Genomic DNA, 19,286 nt, shown 5'->3' with positions numbered 1-19,286 from the left:
TGTGGCACTTTACTAAATGCCATATAAATAGAATGTATATTTATAATTATAATGGATTTTAAGAGCTGGCAGAGAATATGGATAAGTAAGAGAAAAGAAAAAAATAGAGAAGACAGCAGGAAAGTTGGGAACTAATCTGTGAAGAGGTTTGCACTTCATTAGAAGTGGAAGAACAGAATCAAAACTGCCACCCAAAGCAAATCAAACCAAACTTAAATCCCAAAGCAAAACATAGAAACAAAACAAGATGAAAAATAAACCATCCTCAGCCCTCTAGTGTGTGTGGAGGGCACTATTTACTCCTCTCCTTCTTAAGCATTCACTCATTATAGCTTTCTTCTCAGGAGAACCTGCTGGGCTGTGCTTCTGTCCTGAGATAATTATGAAAAGTGTGTTGTGAGTGTAGAATATAGAGTTGTGAACGCAGCTACTGGAGAACATCACACAGACCTTCCTCTTTTAGTCCCAAAGCCCCTTCTCTGGCCCAGTGTGTCTCCTCTCAGCCCAGGCAGGTTCCAGAAACACCTCTTTTCCCTTTTTCCTCCTGGGAGATATCACCACCCAACCCAGCACTTGGAATCCTGGGAGTAAGGAGAGGAGTCTCAGTCCCTAACTCCTTACTTTCTTACTGTGTCAGCACACAGGCAGCAAGATTTTTTATTTTAAGAGTTTTTCTGCTGAAGAATACATGGTAATAAACAGGGGATGTTAAAAATGAGAAACAGCAAACAGAAATGTTACTAAATTTATAACAGTATTCATAGTTCCACTACTGATAATAATGCCATCATTTCCATTGTATTTTACAGTAGGAATGGAACTAAAGGGTTCAATTTGAGTCAGGTTCACTAAAGTCTTTCTTTTAAGAAAGAAAGAAAAAATAAATATTCTCTCCTGTATGCCACATACCTTAGTGCATGAGACGTCACACGTGTACATACATGCATGAATGGGAATCTTTCCACACCCATCATAACTGGGCAGACGTTACTATGGTCTTTCTTGAAATCATTTTTCTTTTCTCTGTTTATGCACTCAAATCTGTAAAGAACACAAATGAATGTTTGTGCAAATTGAGAAGTTCATGGGAGCTGGTGTGGAGGAAACTACCAAGGAGGCAGGGGGCAGCTTTTCAGAATCAGTGAAGACATGAATGATGAATTAATCCTTATAAATTAGCCTAGAATCGCAGACCACAACTCAAATAAATCAAGCTGATGCAAATCAGAAATTTCGTAAAGTGTAAAATATGACTTACAATGGTAGATCATACAGTATTTATTCAGGCTTCTGATTTTCCCTACTATAAGATATAAATGAAGAGCTGAGTGAAAGGGTTTTAGGCCTGTGTGAATTTTTTTGCAGAGTAGAAATTTCTAGACCAATTTATATGATTTTTTTACCATGACAGTCTGTCTGGAATACAGTGATGTTTGCAGGTAGATCTGGTTTCTCCTTACATTTGTGGATATTGGTGAGCCTGACAAATAAGTCACTTATCTAGGTGTGCATCATACTCTATAAATGGTCATTCTAGAAATCCTGGGAGCTCTGTAAAAGCCTTCTGTCCTTCAAAATGGCAGGAGACTCCATGGGGGCTTAACTGAACCAAGCATGAGAGCCAAAGACAGCTATTTGATGCTGAAATTAAAAGATGAATATTAAGGACTATGTTCTCCTTTATTAATCCTCAACATCACATTCCCTGCATTCCCAGGGAACCAGACATGTAACTCACAAGACCAGGCACTCTTCTATAGGATGAAAGTAGAGAGAAAGTTATCTACAGATGGAAGAATGGCGCCATGAGAGTGGAATTGGAATGAGGGGCAGAAATAGTGCTCCTTAATTTCCCTCTGTGTTTTGTTAGCAACAAGTTGTCAGTGGGAGCTTTCAAGACACATTAGTTTGAGAAAGAACAAATTAGACACAAAGATCTATTGTTAGCTATAAATTAAAAGCTGTTTCTATGAATTGCAAGTCTCTCTCTTTCCCTTACCAAGAAGATTGTAGATTATTATTTTTTTCAACCAAAATTTGACATTTGGCATTTGAGTCTCTGAATTCTCAGATCATTTATTATAACTTTTCTTTTTTTGAGGTGTTGGAATAATGCTCTGAAGGGTAGTGGTAATGCAGATGCTTTCTAAGCTTCTGAGGACCAGGCAGAGTTTGGAGTGATTTAGGGGCAACCAGACAATGCTTCATTACCCAGGAAACTGACCCTTCTCCCATCTGCTGTAAATGAGATCTGAAAACTTTCTCCATCCTATTATCTTGTCAATTCCTAGCATCAGTTTCTAACAAGAGAGTTGAAATGCAATATAGCTTTGGCTGGAGAGAAAAAAAAAGTACTTAGGATTTAGTGGACTGTAACTTGGCTGCAAATCCAAATGGGTAATATTTAGCTTGTAGTATGATTCTCTTCATGCAGATTGCAATGTTTACATCTTGTAAGGAAGCCTGTGTTTCTGTGCATCAGTGGTTCTCAAATGGAAAACACTGGAGAATAACAATATGGACCTAAAAGGGGTATCTCCTGCACACCTATGTATGAACATTGACCCTTTACAGAGTGAAAGTTGAATATGAATATAAGAAAACTCATAGAATTTACATTCATGAAAATTAACCTTATATTATCACTTGCACTTGTTTGGTGTACTGTGCTGTTTCAAAGCTTGTGCTATCAAATTCTGGCTTCTCCTAATCACAATATGTATTCATGCATCCAAATAAGCATTTTTTCCCCTTTTCTTAAAAGGGTGGGTGAGTGGGTGGCATAGTTCTATTCAGAAGAAAGAAAAAGAAAAAAAAAAGAAAAAGATTTCTCATAAACTGATCTGGTTAGACTTTTGGTTGGAGAGAACTCAGCCTGAATAAAACTGGGGCTTTTTGTAAGGCCATGTATGGGTTGGGACTGAGAGGGAAAGATTGACTGAAACATCTGTGGTTTTCAGCTTTTTTCTCATCTTTCTCAGGGGCTCATGACATCACTGTATCCCTCTGGTGTCTGAGCCATTCCTTCTCTACTAACTTCCTCTGCTTATTCAGAGCTTCTTTAGTTCTTTTATAATTTTGGCTGGCATGGGGCCTGCTGTAGTCACCCTTTCTACTCCAGCTGAAAGACTCCTTTTAGCTCCAGCTCCCTCTCTACATCTCTCAGTCTTGTGTTTCCGTGTTCTAATTCCTGAGAGTAAGGATCTTATGTCCCAGCTCACCTTTTTATTCCATGTCATGCTGTAAGTCAATGGCTCGCCAGTGGATAGTATGGTAGATTGCAAAAAACGGCCACAATTCCCTGTAACCACATACTTGCAATGTGATTTTGTAGCTTCTCTCAAGAGATGGAGTCTATTTCTCTGTCCTTGAATCTGGGATGGCTTTGTGACCTGCTTTGCGAGTAGAAGGAAACAGAAGTGAGGTTGTACACTTGGTCCTTTGGAGACCATGAGCCCTTTCTCTATTTCTCTTGGAAATCTGCCATAGGAGTATGCCTTAGCTAGGCTCATGGAAATTGGGAAACCAAGTGAACAGAGATAAGCTATCTTAGACTAGCCAGCCCCTGGCCACCTGGCAGCTTGCTGCAAATTCATAAGTGAACCTCACCAAGATCACTCAAGTGTTGCCCAGATCAGCCAGATCAAGCAGTCTATTACAGTACAAATTGCTGCCCTGTTTAATCATGAGCTAAATAAATGGCTTGTTGTTTTAAGCCACTGAGTTTTAGTGTATTTGCTACACAGAAAAAGTAACTAATAAGAGGTACCATTCACCCTCCATATCTGCTGGTTCCACATCCACAGATTCAATCAAACATGGACAAAAAAATCCTAGAAAGTTTCAAAAAGCAAAACTTGAATTTGCTGTGCACAGGTATTATTTATATAACATTTACATTGTATTGATAATTATTTGTATAGAATTTACATTGTATTAGGTATCATAGGTCATCTGGAGATGATTTAAAGCATATGGGAGTATATAAACAAGTTATGTGCAAATACTAGGCCATTTTATATAAGGGACTTGAGCATCTTGGATTTTAACATCCGCTCAGGTCCTAGAACCAATTCTCCACGGATACTGAGGGAGGACTGAACTCCTTTTGGTCTAACCAGTCGCGGTACGTAGTGTACTGGTATTGTGGCAAAAAATGTGACTGCCTGCCTCTTTCTCAGTGGCTATGAGCAGGGCAGTTATATTTAGAAAGAATGTAGCCTTTCCGTTATTCAACACATATTTATTAACTGCCTATAACACGCCATGGACTATGTTAGGCAATAGAATCAAGGATGATAAAAAAATATATATCTAGTCCCTGCTGTCAGGGACTTAATAGTGCTGAATAAATGGAACTTTCACTTAGTAGGGGAGACAGACATTAATCACATAATCACCCTGAAGAATATTTAATTACAAACTGAGATAAGGCTCTAAGTGAAGACACACATTTTTATGAGAGTGAAGTCTGAGACTGGGTCTTAAAGGCTTACTGAGTGAGTGGTATTTGAGCTAAGATCTAAAAATGGGTAGGATTTATTAAGGGAAAGAGTAGAGAGAATGGATTGTGGATGAAAGGAAGACCTTTTCAGTGTGTGCCAAGATCCCATTGTGGAAGCTAATATGATACATTTAAAAACCCAAAAGAAGGTTTGTCTGAGTGTGACTGGAATACAGAGAGAGGCAGGGGGACTGCTGAAGAGATGTGGGTGGAGAGATGTGTAGGGGCTTGAACCCATGGGGACTCATAGGTTATGTTATGGATTTGGGGAACATGGACATATATTGAAGTGTCTGGAGGGAGAGGGGAAGCTTGGGAACATGATCAGTTTTGTGTTTTGGAAAGATCACACTGTATGCAGTTGAAAAATGATTGAATTGAATTCAAACTGAGTGAATGTGGGAAGATCAGCAAATAGGCTATTGCTTTGTGATAGTGAGGAGATGATGGACTAGAGTAGTAGCTGGGAGAGGGCAAATTTGAGAGATACTTAGGAGATAAGACCAATAAGGTAAGTCAAGATGCTTAGGAGATAAGATCAGAGGGTTTGCATGTGAAGGCTGAGGGACAGGGAGTTGTTGATAGAGACGTCTAGATTTCTGGCTTTCACAAGCAGAAGAATGACGGTGCTACTCACTGAAGTTAGAAACACTGGAAGAAGAGTAGATCTGAAGAGTGAAATCCTGAGATGTATAGACATGTTAGTTTGAGGTGCATTGAGGGCTCTGAATGCAAATATTGGTTAGGGGATTAGATATATGAGTTAGAGGAGAATAAAATTTGTCAAACATTAGTGTTGATTTGGCCACTGAAATTGTGGATGTGGAGAGAATTTGGCACAGATATTGTAGATGATAGTTCATGGGCCAAAACTGAACCACAAACATAGTTTGTCAGTTTAACTTGCCATTAAAAATTAAAATTGAACATGTAGAAATCAGATATTTCACTGCAGCTAATAGAAGTGGGATTAGGAACTCTGGTGTCTCTTCTACTTCTTATAAGGACACCAGTCCTATTGGATTAGGGCCCCACCCTTATGCACTCATTTAACCTTAATTATCTCCTTAAAGACCCCATTTCCAAGTACTGTCACATTAAGGGTTAGAACTCTAACCTATGAATTTTAGGAGACTACAATTCAGTCCATAACATGGAATTAATGAGAATTTCTGGTTCTTTGACCCCTTTTCTATTTCCCAGTCCATCAATCCTCCTTTTCCCTTATTTTTCTTCTCAGCCAGCTTGGAGTCTGCAGTTTTTCATTTCAGGAACACTCCTATGAATCTATCAACTCCTTCATCCCTTTGTCTTTCCATCATAATGGTCTGATGAAATTCCAACCTTAAGTGGACCCTACTATTCATTTCTCTATACTTTCACTACAGTTGCTAAGAAGTTCTGGAGAAAAAGTACACAAAGGCTATGATCAACTTTTGATTCTCTCCTTCTAGGTAGCATCTTTTTTTTTTTCTTCTTCTACATATGGCTAGACTTCTTTAAATAACTCTATACTCATGGGTTCAATTTCCTCTCCTATATTAGCTTCCTAGGGCTGTTGTAACAAAGTACCACAAATGTGGTAGTTTAAAACAACAGAAATCCATTCTCTCACAATTCCAGACGCTAAGTGTCCAAAATCGAGATGTCAGCATAGCTGTGTTCATTCTGAATGCTCTTAGAGAAGACTCTTTCCTTCTCTTTTCTTAGCTCTTGGTGTTGCCAGCAATCCTTGGCATTTCTTGGCTTGTAGATGCAACCTGTGTCTTTGTCTTCACATGGTATTCTCCTCTCTGATGTCTCTTTGCATCTAAATTTTCTTCTGCTTAAGGACAAGAGTTATTGGATTAGGGTTTACATAATAGAGTGAACCTCATTTTAACTTGATTGTGTCAGCAAAGACTTGATTTCCAAACAAGGTCACATTCACAAGTTCCAGGTGGACATGAATTGGGGGTGGGTGGCTGAGGAAGTGTTACTCAATCCAGTAATTTGGCAAACTCCTAAACCTACTTCTATATAGCTTCAGGGGCCTAACTCACAAAAACAAAACAAAACAAAACAAAACAAAACAAAACAAAACAAAAACAAACAAACAAAAAACTAAAAAAAAGGTAAACTAACTAGCTTCTAAGCTGTAAACCCAGTGAATTAATCTCAGTTCTTGTGTCATTTTCTCCCTTGGTCATATTTGAAACCGTTGGTCACCCTTCTCTTCTGAGAACACTCTCTTCAGATCACTTCCAAGTTGTCCTCCTATTTCTGTGGCTACTTCTTCTCAATTTCCTTGGCAGATTTGTCTTTCAGGCCATTACATGTTGGAGTTTCTTAAGGCTCAGTCCTGTAGAGAAGCCCTACAGTGATCAGGTAGGGAACATAAATGAAGGAAATGGGTCAGGTGGAAGTGTCACTCTAGAGAGCTCATGAGTCATTTAGAGGGTGACTGCAGCCCAGCTCCAGCCAGTTGTGTTATGCTGGATTGGAACCCAAGGTTGTCAGAGATTCTAATTCTTTTCTTTGAATCCTAAAGTCCAGCCAGCCTCTTGTAGAATTGGCGCTCTGGGAACATGAGTAGTGAGTGAAAAGGATAATAAGAATGAAAATTTATGAGAGAAAGTAAGACCTGGAATCTCTGGCCAGTTTATGTTCATTTTCTCCTATTTTTGACTCCCCTAGCCCACATTTTTTTTTTTTTTGGTGTGTATGAAAAACAACATAGAGTCTGTAGAATCAATAACAATGGCATGAAAATCTTAAGTTACTAGAACATTTAGGGAAACGTTAATTTTTTTTTTAGTTGACACATCCTTCATATTACCTTCCAGTCATAAGATTATGCTTAGAATGTAAACAATGAAACTGGAAAAGTCTTATGTTAGTTCAATGAAAATATCAGCACAGATGAAGCTTCCATTATATTTCATAGGAAATGAGTTAAAATTTATTGTGGTTGAAGGAGAAGTGGTTCATATCTTTTCTTTTGTTTCCAACAGGTCACTAAATTTGTGACCTCTGCCATCTTTAACACCTTAAGCACACCTGTCATGAAATATCTCTTAAAGTTTTCTTAGCCAACTGCAGTTTCACTTCCAAGGTTGTATTGATTTCATAGCATTTTGTGGTTGGCACATCTTGACATGAACCATAGATGTTATTTTGAATTCTCAATACCTTTTATTAGATCTTTAAATCAATTACTAGTAATAGGATGAGAAATTCAGAGTTTTCAACCACAGGCACTGTTCTCAGTACTTCAACTTGACAGCATATGAAACTGGAAAATAGATGAATTGAACTGAACCCAAATTTTCTGACTCCTAAATCAGATTTCTCTCTAGCTAACTGTTCTGCTTAATAGATGATAATTTACTTTGATCCCCACAACTTAAGTGAATTGAAGATCATAACATGAGCACTTTATTGGGCTAATTCAATAGTCTTCAATCTATATTCAGTTTCTTCTCATACAATCCATTTTCTACACCAGTAGAAAATATGTATTTTTCTAAAGCATGTCTCTTATCAGGTACCTTTTCTGCTAGAAACTTCAAGGGGCTTCCCATCACCTGGATGAAACAAATCCTCCCCAAATGTCTTAGCATAGTATACAAGGCCAGACAAAATCTGTGCCAGACTTTCTTTTCCTACTTTGTTTTCTGCCCCTCTCTTGTACAGTCTTACTTTTGCCATTACTTTAGAAGAGAGGGATAAAGTGTCAAAGTTTGTCATATGTTTCACCTGAATTGCTTATGAGTCTCAGAACACACCCTAATTTTCATGCCTCTGTGTGTAGCACGTTATTTCTTCTACTTGGAGTATTTCTTATTTTGTGTGCAGAAATGTTCCTGACTCTCTGCTTCTAAGACCTCTGACTCGATGTCTCTTATGGCCCATGAGAATAACTTATTTATTTATTTACTTTTTAACAAGGCCTGTCTTTCTCTCTGGACTTTGAATGCTTTCAGAACTAGATCTTAGCCTTATTTCTCTCTTTCTCTAGACTTCAGCAGTGTGGTGCTTAGAACATTGACATTTTAATAAATATTTATTGAATGAATGAATACATGAATGAACATAACACACAGGGGTCACCTAGCAATTTCTATTCTGCTGATTACATTGTGATAATACTTGGTATGGATTTAAGTGAAATGTGACCAGGGGGTTTTAAGCTTCAGAAGACTGTTACATGTATTCTTGTGATATTTGACATGTTAATCTTATGGAAATGGATTAATTACAAATGCTTATTTCAAAAGGCTTAATTTCTTATCATAAGGTCATTGCTAAAGGATAAAGTTGATGAGATTGTGATGAATAATGATGTGCAAATCACATTTCTCTGGTTGATCAAGCTGTGAATTACAATAAAAAGGAGAAAGATTTGATGTCGTTGGTCTGAGGCTCCACTTATTGGTAGTGCCAGCTCTGGTAGCACATAGATACTGCAGATTAACATTTTCAAGCATCTCATAGTTTTAGATTACTCGTGTTGATCAATAATTAAAAAAAAAAACAACACAGGAAATGTCAAATGTACCTCAAACAGTTGATATGCGCCAAAATGAAGATATATATGTACACATAAGCCATGTTTCTCTCTGATGTTATTAAATGACATTGCATAGGTGAAGCATGCTTTACAAGTGTGGTTGTTGCTTTAGGAGGAACATAGAGGACAACTTTATATCCAGGTTTAGTTCATGGTCCATGTTCACAGTCATGAGATAAATCATAAGATAAATAATATTTGGATAGTGGTGTATTAAAAATGACCAGTTTTGAGTGAAGAACAAGAATGTTAACTTCCAAAATATCCTGAACTCCAGTATTTGAAATAATATCTGAGCAGAGAAAAAAAAGAGTTTGGCAAAAATTTAAGTAGGAACAATGAAAGTAGATTTATTTCTCTTGTGTATAGAGATTGTCCTAACATAGCTCACTTTGGAAACTTAAGGAAAGTATGTGCCCTGAGATTATATGGACTATTTAAGATTCTGCATATTTTAAAAACATTTTTTATTTTTATTTTTTAATTTTTTGTTGGGGAGGTAGTTAGATTTACTTATTTATTTATTTTTAGAGGAAGTACTGGAGATTGAACCCAGGACCTTGTGTATGCTGAGCATGAGCTCTACCGTCCCCTGACAGACTCTAATTCAAATCAGATTTTCCTCTTCCTTTGTGATGAGAAGCAGGATAAGAAACTTAGTAATGGACATTAGCCATTTTGGAGATTTAGAGAGAAGACTCATAGTGAAGTGGAAGGAAAGCTGAACTAGACCTCAGAAGATAGGGGCTGTAGTCCTGGCTCTGACTGCAAATCTCTAGCTTTGGGCAAGTCTCTTGATCTCTGGGTTTTCCTCTCCATGTGAAATGGACATGATCATAAGGCTGTCCCTCTCTCTTTCCTTTCTCTGTGTTCTTTGATTGGCATCAAAGAAATCATGTCAATTTAGTTTCTCCTTTCCTGCTATAGTGTTCAGTAGGCACAGCAAAGAGGTCCTGGTAACAATCAATGCCTTCAAGGCTTGTGGACAAAAAGTAAATTTGAACAATTAGATGGATGGTGCATGATAAAGAAAACAAGGTAAAAAACAGCAAGATGAATGAAGTCTTCCTGAAACGTTCAATGCTATAAGATTAAAAATTACTCTTTTCCCAGGCTTTATGAGCTACTGTATTTTTTATGGATAGGTACCATTTGTGAAATTGTTTGTTTTCTCCAATTATTCCCTTAAAAGTGCTTAATTTTTTTTTTAAAATAATAGGAGAATTTCTTACAGACCAACCACAGAATTGCAAATGGAGATCAATCCCGTTATAATTTCATTGATTTGGGAACTGTGAGTGAGCAGGTAGAGCAGAAGATGAGAAATGGAGGAGAAAAATTGACAGTAGCCTTAAGGTTCAATATGGTGAGATCTTTCCTGACTTCAAAATTTTGCCTTTTAAAGCATTATATGACCAATTTAAGTATTTGCATCTTCTAAGTCATTAGTGAGGGGACAAGTTAGATTTCAGTAGCATGAATATTATTGGGAATTGTCAGAGGGACAATTACTACTTAAACAAAATGGGTAAGAAACAAAGCTTGCTTTATTTTTCTTTTTTTCAAAATACGCTGGTGACACACCAAGTTTCATTCTAGAATGAATAATCTTAGCTGGTTTAATGTCTTCCCATCTCTTCATTAGAAGAAACAAGGCATGCTTTTTGTGCAAAGCATGACAGTAACACTGCCTTCAGTCCTGAGAAATTGAGAAACTGGGTGACTCCAAATTGGACAGACTCTAATTAATATCTATTCATGATCAAAGAACAGGATAATTTAATTTATATTTCACTAAGTGCTTCTGTTTATCAGTGTCTAGTTGGGTATTACTGTTAAAGGAAAGGAATTTTATGTTAAAAAAGAGAGTCATGGATCTCTGATTATTTCTGTTAAGTGTCAAGGATCATAGACATTTATGTTTTACTCATTCAAAATATCCTCTTATAGATGAATATCTAAGAATTTAATTTTTCAGAAATCTGATATTTAAAAGCTATTTTATAAAACATGCATTGGCTCTCTCTCTTATTTGCCAGCATCATCTTTTCTTCTTTTTTTGAACCCAATTTTCTTTCCTTGTAGAGCTGACTCAGAGAAGATGAGCATCCTCACATGAAAAATTTCCTTAGTTTCTTTATAAACAAGAGGTCTGAAGCTATATAACGCTGAGAGTCAGGGTACTACGCTAGCTGTCTACAAACATTCAGCAGGCTGTCTGTTACATGGCAAGCAGTGGAGCTTATTTATGCAACTCCAGAAACCAGATACAGGACGAATGGGTAAGAACAAAAAGTGATTCAATATAAGGGATAAGTGTTGAATAAATAGAATTGTCAAAAAGTGGAATGGATTGCCTTGGAAAATAACACATTTCTCAATCCTGGAAGTACTGATGACTTTTTACTTTTATTTTGTGTGTGTGTGTGTGTGTGTGTGTGTGTGTGTGTAGTAATCAGATTGATTGATTGATTGATTGATTGATTTTAAAGGAGGTACTGGGGATTGAACCCAGGACATTGTATATACTAAGCACACACTCTACGACTGAGCTATATCCTCCTCACTGGAAGTGTTGATTAAAAGCTGATTGATCACTTGTTCAAATATGTAACAAATAGAGAGTAAGATTAGCGGGCCTCAAAGATACACAAATTCCAATAGTATGTAATTTTTTGTAGTGAAAACACAACAAGAAGGTGATAAGTAGGAGGGGTATTAGAGTTTCTTTAGAACTACCATTTTGCTTCTAATAAGGCAACCTTTATTACTCTCTGAAGCACATGGTTAACTGCTTATTTTCATGGTTATTCTCACCCTCTAAGCCTTTCCTCTATGAAAATTATTGTTATATTTATTGTGGAAGATATTCACTATATTGCTTGTAATAAAAATTTATCATATGTATATTTCTTTTCTTAGCTGATTTATTTCTATCTTGTGAAAATAGTGATATATGTATTAGTTTTTATTTTCTTTGTGTTGGTTACTGGAAATTTTTTTTGTTAAATTTGGGTTCCACCTTATAGAGTGTATTTGGTGATCTAAACTGATTTCTGGCTTCATCTTGTCTTTTCTATTTTTACTCTGTCTGCTTACTAGCAGTCCCCATCCCAACCCAATTTTCTTACTTTCTCCTCTTTTAAATTTTATTTTATTTTGTACAAAATATATTGTAACATCTTTGGAATGTAGTAGAATAAAAAATATAAATGAATAAGTTTCTGATGTAAGTGCTACTTAAAATTATTCCTTCTTCAAAATCTTTTCTGAGGTATGATCCACTTCCTCAAAGGAAAGACAGAAAGAAAGAAAGAAAGAAAGAAAGAAAGAAAGACAGAAAGAAAGAAAGAAAGAAAGAAAGAAAGAAAGAAAGAAAGAAAGAAAGAAAGAAAGAAAGAAAGGAAGGAAAGAGAAAAACCTCTCCACATTTCCTAATTCAACACAGTTGTGTAATTTTTTGCTTCAATAATGGTAGATAGAACAATGCCTTTATTTACCTTCCTTAATTACTTAAATGCCACTGAAAAGATGTTCTACACATAAGAAGAGGATAAATTGAAAAATAAATGCAGAGAATGAGATGTAGGCATGATAATGGAGTAGTGCTAGGGCTAGTGGACTACAGACTCGAATTTCTGTTGAGTTGGAACTAGAAGGGATGGATAAAACATAAAGGGGAAAGAACCTGCCCAGAGCTACATTTCTGTGCCCAGGAAAGACTATAGCTGAGGTGGTAGCCATTTTCTCTTCAGGACTCCTGGACAGGCTCCAAGTCAGTAAATACAAGAGCATGACTGCTCTGGGGGGCACTTTGCAAGGCAGTTAATTAAAGGTCTGTATTCAGAAAGGTAAACCACTCCCCTCCTCTGCTCTCTCTCCCACAGATCACCTCCTGCTGGAAAATACAACAACTTCCCCAACTGACAACCATAGCATGGGTCTGCTTTCTACTACCACTGTTAAAACTATCTGTCTAGGGAGGCCTTTCCTAGTTTGAGTATTTGTGCTGCAGAATAGGGTCCTCCTTATGTTAGCATGGAGAGCATATCCAGTTAGCTGGATCCCCATTCATTCATCCTGAAGTGATCTTGCCAGTGGACATAACCCTGACTACAGTTACAGAAATTGCAGGCAGCTCTTCCATGCAGGGGAAAGACTGGGGGTAGGAAATCGACTCATAGAATGGCAGAGGGATTTCCTTTCAGTAACTGATAGTATTAATCTGGTCATCATTCATAAATATTAACAGGCAATCAAGAATCTTTCTAACATGTTTAGCAAGCCAATCACACAGAGAAGAGTGATCAAATAAATATAACTAACAGGATAATTCAGAAAACAGGATAATTTTAAAAGTTGAAGTTCACTTCTCAGAGGAATTTGAATTGATATGAGATTCTTAAATACTGAGGATGTTGCTATGAAAAGGGAATAATTAGAAAATGACAAAGAAATCAAAATTTAAAAACATATGTTTGTTAAAATTAAAACAATTATTCAACAGGAAGATTGGAGGATAAAAATCAAATAAACACCTCAGAAGATGAGCTAAGAGCCAAAAAGAAGTGAAGCAAGAGACAAAACAAATTACAAGACATGGAGGATAAACATGAGTGATTTATTACATCCATCTAATAGGGTTTTCAAAGAAAGAGGACAGAAGAAATTAAATAAAAATAGAAGTCCTGGGGCTTCTGAAAGATAACATAAACTTTCAGATTGAAAAGGTAGGATTTACTGAGACCTGATTGAGTTATGTCTTAGTAAAATTGTAAGACACCAATGAAAACTAGAAGATTCTAAGAGAGAATAGATTTCTTACCTACCAAGAAATAGCAATCAGAGTGGCATCAGCTTGCTCATCTAGTTTCTGGATGCCTCTGACAACAGAGCCATCGTATATGGTTCTGACAGGAAGTAATTAGAAGCTTTAATGCCAAACTATCAAGTGTGAGGCATTCTAGACGTATTTCTAGGGACACATGGGCTTAGCAAGTTTACCTTTTATGTGCTTGTTATTTAAACAATTATGTGAGAAAGAGTTTTATCTAAAGAAAAACAGAGTACAAGAAAGAAAATTATGATGTCTAAGAAACATAGTGAACCTAGTCCAGGAGGTCAATGGAAGGAGATCTAAGGGAATCAGTTGTCCAGTAGGCTTGGAAAGCAATTGCTTAAATTGGAGCTGGAGGTTAGAAAGCAGTTTGGGATTAGCAGATACGAACTACTATATACAGAATAGATAAACAACATTTTACTGTATAGCACAGGGAACTATATTCAATAACTTGTAATAACCGATAATGAAAAAGAATATATACACATGTGTATAACTGAATCACTATGCTGTGTACCAGAAACTAACACAAGATCGTAGATCAAATATACTTCAATAAAAAAAAGGAGGTAAATATTTTCTGTTTAAGATTATAATGGTAAAAAACAAGTAGTATTCAGCTGCTTCACCTTGAAGCAAGTTTCTGGTGATATTCAAAACCTCATCTCAGCCACAGAGGTCATTATCTCTTGGTGGCGTTCACCTCCCCTCTAGTTCTGGCTTATTTCTATTTTTGTGTTTCTTCTTTCAATTCTTAAACTACTTCTCAACTAAATAATGAACTTAACCACCACCATTACATCACTACTAGCACGTGCTTATGTTTTAGATGCAGAGCAATGGTATTAATTCAAAGAAATTTATTCTTCCCTCAAGACATGAAGATGTTTATTGCTTTTTGGGATTGGTTGTGATAAAAAGCAAAATGTCTTTGGTTAAGCTAGCGAGTTTGGCTGTCAGGGGTAATGTCTGTATATCTCCTTTAAAACCACAAAGATAACAGTCATTTCTATTACTAGCATACTTATTTCTGCTCATATTGGTTTTGGGATTGCTCCATTAAATCAGGTGATCTCTCATGAATCAGCATGACTAACTTGACATGATGTGGCCCATAATATAAAAATGAGACAAAAAAGCCCTTTTCAGGTCCAAGAAAGCATTACCACTAATTCTGAAAATGTAAGTTTATGAGTCACAGTGTCAAAAACCTTATTTTTAGAATATCTATCTATATTCCAAAATATAAAGTACTTTAAGAGAGAACAATTGCATTAAAAAAATACATTTAGTATGAGTGTGGTCAGATGTGCATAGCACTAGGCTTTCTCCTAGTCCAGAATTTTGACTCATCCCTAGATTTGTTCCTTTTGTAGGCCTTTCTGAGTGATCTAGAAGAGAATAAGAGTTGCTGGCTTCAAAGCCTATGGTTTCAGCTGAGATTTTGGTCTTTATTTGAATAGGGAGACTTTCAGAGGAAAATGAGAAAAGTCCTGCTCTATTGGACCTTCCATACTCATGAGAACTGACAGGAGATCATTTTTCTCATTGGAGAATTATTTTCATTTTACATTAACAAAGGTGAAGAAGAACTCTCAGAATTGAAATTGGTATTTGGTAGGACTGTGGTTAAAAGCAACTTTTGTAATAGCTTTATTGAGGTATAATTTACATACCAGAAAATTCACTCTTTTAAGGGTTACAAGTCAGTGGATTTCAGTAAATTTACCGAGTTGTGCAACCATCGAATCTAATTTTAGAACATTTCCATCATCCCCAGAAGAAACTTGCTGTCCATTTGCAGTCACTCTCTATTCTCACCCCCAGCCCAAGGCAACCACAAATCTACTTTCGGTCACTATGTATTTGCTTATCCTGGACATTTTGTATAAACTAAATCATTCAATACATGGTCTTTTGAGGACTTCTTTCCTTAGAACAATATTTTTGAGGTTCATCAATCTTGTATCATATGTTTCAACATTCATGTTGTACCAGTACTTCATTTTTGTTCTCAAAGCAGAATTGATGATTGGACTGATTTCCATTTTCATTTTTTAATGTGTATCAGTTACTGTTTAGACATACTGGAAAGGGACAATTCTGTAGATGACATAAGTTTTACAAGTTGTATTTTGTGTGCAAATTATCTGAATATTCACAATAGAGAGTTTTATTAAAATAATTTGCGGGGGTACTTAGTTTGATTGATTGATTGATTGATTGATTGGTTGATTTTAAATGGAGGTTCTGGGGATTGAACCCAGGACCTCCTGCATGCTAAACACACACTCTAACACTGAGCTATCCCCTACCCCTGAGAGGTTTTGTTTGTTTTTTGTTTTGGGTTTGTCTTTTTCAGTTTATCTTTTTTTTTTTTAATAGAATATGTTATTTTTTCCTGTATATTTACAAGGTCAAACATCTTCTTGGGTACTTATTTTCAATTTGCATTTCTTTTTCTGCAAGTTACTAGTTTTATCTATTGCCCACTTTCTACTGGCATTTTAACCTCTTACTAATTTACAGAACAGTTCTGTGTGTTCCAGATATATTTACACTGTTAACTGGTCTCTTTCCCTCTGTAAGTGATGCTTGTCCTTCTAACCTTATTCACAGTGTCTGTTCTTAAATACAAGTATTAAATTTGGCGTCAAAACTATCTTGTTGCCAAGACATGGAAGCAACCCAAATGTCCATCAACAGATAACTGGATAAAGAAGATGGGGTACTTCTATACAATGGAACACCAGTTAGCCACAAAAAACAAAATAATGCCATTTGCAGCAACATGGATGGACGTGGAGATCATCACTCCAAATGAAGTAAGTCAGAAAGAGAAAGAAAAATTCCATATGATATCACTCATATGTGGAATCTTAAAAAAAAAGAGGACACTAATGAACTCATCTACAAAACAGAAACAGACTCCCATAGTAAACAATCTTATGGTTAGGGGGGGAAACAGGGTGGGAAGGATAGATTTGGGAGTCTGAGATTTGCAAATGTTAGGCACTATATATAAAAATAGATTTAAAAGGAAAATTTCTTCTGTATAGCCCAGGGAACTATATTCAATATCTTGTAATGACCTTTAATGAAAAAGAATATGAAAATGAATACACGTATGTATAAGCATGACGGCCATTGTACTGTACACCAGAAATTGAAACACTGTAACTGACTGTACTTAAGTTAAACAAAAACAAAAACAATCTATTGTTTCCATATGACTTCTGTTACTACTTGAACTGTAATTGAGTGCTTCCGGTTGGCTCTTTGTGTGTGTGTTGGGGGTAAAGCTTTGTCTTTCACTTGTGCCGCTGCCAGGTATTAAATGTACCCCACACTAATCTTCATACACATTGATGGCCTTTCTTAGAACCCTTGCTCTTCTTTGTTCTTTCCATTAAACTGCCATCACATTCGCGCATGCTGTTAGCCAGTTTACCGCCATGTTGTCTGTGATGTTTCTTGCTGCCGTGAAAAGTCGTAAATGCTGTTTACTCTTATAGCTGTTAGTTGGTTTCTGACAGCACCGGGGCCCAGGGATACTCGCTCCACTATCTGCGCCCCTTGCTGTATGATATAATGGCGCTCTCCCCTGTGCGGGGTGACCGATTCCCCCACCCGCCCCTCCCCCCATGTTGGGCGTGGCCATGTCCCTGCTTCGGCCAATGGGCAGCAAGCAAGGTGTCCCGTTGCCGGCGGCGCTGGGGAAGCTTGCTCTGAGGAAAGGTCTGCCTGACGAGCCCGCGCTGCCCCGAGGAAGCGTCTGGGCGCGGGCGGGACGCTCAGGTCAGTCAGCAGCCAGAGAAGCACCACCAACAGAAACAGCGTTTGCTCCCTGCCTGACGCTGTTCCAAGTGTGTTTCACACCTCAGCTCATTGCGTCCGCTCACCTAGGAGGCAGGTAGGGTTATCCTCCCGTGCAGACGGGGAAACCTTCGAGTCCGCGCACTTAAATAGGTGGGAAGCTCAAGTGCCAAGAGGGGGAGGGCGAGGCCTGCGGAAAGGCGGGCAGACGCCTTTTTCAGTTTATCTTATTCCTCTATCTTATTACTTATTTTCCATGTATGGACATAATATGATTAATATCTGAGGAAAAAGTTACTCACAATAGTTACTTTGCTATTAAAAAAATCACAAGTATTTTCCTGTCTCATAATTTGAGCATGTTTATCAATTTCTCTGATTAATTTTAACTCTGCTAGCACTTGGAATGGAAAAGTTTTAAGGTTTTTAAAAGTATTTTTAATTCACTTTTCTGACTTTGTCATTTGCCATAGTGATGTACCGAGGTAGGGCGGAAAAAAAATACCAAAGTAAGACAAAGTTAAAAAACAGAGCAAAAAAGAGAATACGAACTTTTTCTGCTGTAGCCTTCCGGTTTCTTTTGAGTACTACCTTGTCGTTAAAATGTCCCAACCGTTTTCAAGTATGATGAGAATATCGTTGAAATCCTAGAAAATGAGAAATGTTTTAAATAAGGACTACTGGCTTCTGTAGTGAAAATGTATGTCTCTTTATTCAATTATATGTTTGCATTTCTTTACATTGGCCTAAGATTCTTCAGCCCTTATGTTACGTGGTAATTGTTTATAGTCTGTTTTATTTTACCATTTGTTTGAGGCATTAACGGCTCTTGGCGATTATCTTTTCTTACTTCATGGAACGTTTCTTTAAAGGTATTAACTGACCCCTACTTTAGTATTTTCTTCATCTGTCCTTAAAATAACCATATTATTCATTTGCCCTATAGTTGCTAGAAAGATAATTTAGCATTTGCTACAAATGCTTTCTAGCTTTTGTGGCTTTGGGCACCCTATTTCATAATAATTGAACCTGTTGTCCCTACAATCCATAGAATAAGAAACCTATTACATTGAAAGTAAGTTACTATATTGGAAGAGCTTGGGATTGAGTCGGTCTGAATGCCTGCCACCTACCTTTCTAGCTGTGTAGCCATGGAAAAATCTCTCTGAGCCTCAATTTCTTCATCTCCGAGGGAGAGCTAACATCATTTCTCTTATAGTGTTAGTGAGAGGAATACCGAAAATAATGCAGTTAAGTCAAAATGTAGCTTTTGGATATAGTGAGTGTTCCACAAATATTATTTGATTCATTTTTGGTTGAATACATTATTCCTTTTCCTGGTGTATTTTGTTTTGCCTTCCTTTTTCTCAATGCCTTATTTTACATTGTTTTCAAATTTATCCTATCTTATATTAACTTGTAGCCATATTTCAGTTTCACTGTTATTATGGACTAAAGCAGTGGTGATTATTAGGAAGTATTAGATGGAATAGAATCATTTTCTTTTGACTTCCAATTAATCTACACTTCAAACTAAATAAACATAACTTAGAAGCTGTGACCAATTTTCACTT

The 19,286-nt window shown here is 36.9% G+C and overlaps 1 long non-coding RNA gene across 1 annotated transcript in view; it reads left to right on the top strand.

Annotated features, from left to right (window-relative positions):
- LOC116153535 (uncharacterized) overlaps nt 1-19,286 on the top strand; it is a 795,234-nt gene that overhangs the window by 148,855 nt on the left and 627,093 nt on the right. The window contains exons 5-6 of the long non-coding RNA XR_010380957.1: nt 11,142-11,338; nt 16,516-16,721. This is a non-coding gene — a long non-coding RNA (uncharacterized LOC116153535). The remainder of the gene's footprint in view (nt 1-11,141; nt 11,339-16,515; nt 16,722-19,286) is intronic.

Source organism: Camelus dromedarius, chromosome 5 (genome assembly GCF_036321535.1).
Source record: "Camelus dromedarius isolate mCamDro1 chromosome 5, mCamDro1.pat, whole genome shotgun sequence".
Lineage (NCBI taxonomy): Eukaryota > Metazoa > Chordata > Mammalia > Artiodactyla > Camelidae > Camelus > Camelus dromedarius.
The sequence above is the reverse complement of the archived record's forward strand: the minus strand, read 5'-3'. Positions and strand labels throughout refer to the sequence as shown.